Source organism: Octopus bimaculoides, chromosome 26 (assembly GCF_001194135.2).
Source record: "Octopus bimaculoides isolate UCB-OBI-ISO-001 chromosome 26, ASM119413v2, whole genome shotgun sequence".
NCBI classification, from domain to species: domain Eukaryota; kingdom Metazoa; phylum Mollusca; class Cephalopoda; order Octopoda; family Octopodidae; genus Octopus; species Octopus bimaculoides.
This window is the reverse complement of record NC_069006.1, coordinates 7,621,439-7,623,659: the sequence shown is the minus strand read 5'-3', so window position 1 is coordinate 7,623,659 and position 2,221 is coordinate 7,621,439.

Genomic DNA, 2,221 nt, shown 5'->3' with positions numbered 1-2,221 from the left:
TTCTATAAAACTAGTTAATATACATCGAATGGCTATGGGGGTCCACCAGGATATATGCACATATCCTTTAATCTTATTTCATAGTTTCTGTTCCTTTTAAATGCATCAGTATGCAAAATATATTTTGAAATAATATTCTTCTCTTATATTGGTGATTTATATCTATGAATTACTTCTCGTAGTATCTTTATTATACTTATTTTGTTTTGCACCTATCACTCCAAAATAATAAAAGCACTTTTTCTTACATCCACTACATTATATAAGTTAAAAAATTATATATTGGGTTGGTGCATAATTATTGTGGCGTTTTTTCAACAAATTTTATTCAACAAAAACAATAACAATATTTAACAAAAACATCTTTAAACGACAGTCTGACCGTCTGCCAAGCAAATGGGAAGCAGTAATTGAAGTAGATGGTGAATATGCTCCTGGATAATCATTTAAAGATGTTTTTGTTACATGTTGTTATTGTTTTTGTTGAATAAAATTTGTTGAAAAAAAAACCTATAGTAATTATGCACCAACCCAATATATAACATACACACACACACACACACATCTATAACTACAGATGTATAATATATACATATTTATAAACAGTTAAATAACATACACACAAGCACAAATGTCTACAGTTATATTGGGTTGGTGCTTCTTTTTTTCAATAAATTTTATTCAACAAAACCAATAACAACATTGAACAAAACCATCTTTAAATGACAGTCTGACCGTCTGCCAAGCAAATAGGAAGCAGTAATTGAAGTAGATGGTGAATATGCTCCGGGATAATCATTTAAAGATGTTTTTGTTACATGTTATTGTTTTTGTTGACTAAAATTTGTTGAAAAAAAGCCGCAATAATTATGCACCAACCCAATATAAAATATCACTAAGGTTTTCTACCTCCTTTCATCCATAACTAGATTCTCAATTCATATTGTAATATTTTAATAACTAGCATGGTTAACATTAAAATATAGAAATGTGTATTTCTTTGAAAAACCTTTCTTACGAATTTACCTTAGCATTATCTCCCCTGCGTTGTTATCTCATTCAACTTCTCAAAAATACTCTTTTATCACCGTTCCCCTCTCTCAATATTTTTAACCACAATAAGTATTTTCTTTCTCGATTCTGTAACATTAACAACGTTTCTTCTTTTTTCTAGTCCTTCCTCATAGACTTATTTTACACAAACGAATATAATGCTTTTTAACTAATAATAAATCTTTTTTCCCCCATTATATTATCCTAATAATTACTCCCTCACAACACTAAATTTTTTTGTCATTTCAATTTCAAGCATCTTATATAAAATTATACTAACTACTTGTATTTCTTATTCTAGGAATTTTTAAAAACAATTTCTTTTTAATATACACCATAATTTATTTTCATTATTTCCATTGTATACCACTCATAACTGTCAAATCATATATATAGATTTAATATAGCTATGCTGTCCCATTGGATGCTTATTTATTTATATGTATACACATATCTATATGCATACACACACACACACATCATCATCATCATCATCGTCGTTTAACGTCCGCTTTCCATAAACTTTCAGACCAAGAAGAAACACTACTGGAACAATGTGGCTGCCATGCTGGAGTACTACACGCTCCAAGAGAAACGACTTCAGCCAATCGAACAACAGCTCACAGATATGGTAAATAAGAAGACTCTTGGCATTGTCATGAAAATTTGGCAGCAATCTTTTATGGTCAATAAACACTATAAACAGTTCTACAGGAACCAATTGATGTCAACGTAGGTATCGTTTTGTGGTTTCAGATATTTGTGATAGCACATATGTGTGTATATGCATGTTTATGTTTGTGTATGTATGTGTGTGCTCTCTCGATAATATGGGTAGTACAGTTGATTATTTTAAAGGCGTAATTATATTAAAACATCTTATACCATTAAAACAGCATTCGAGTACATTTAAATTACGAACAATATGTGTAATTTATGTATTTCTGCTATATATAATGCTCGAAATATGAGAGTAGAAAAACAGCCAACAACTGATGAAGGGTCGTTCTTTATGTTGTTTGTCTTGTTTTCCATTTGTGTTTTTCTTTGTTTGAAAAAATAGTTCATATTCCATGTACTCATAGTTCGTATTTTTTGTTGTACACGTTTCGTGACGTCCTGTGCCCACATATGCATATATATATATATATATATATATATATATATA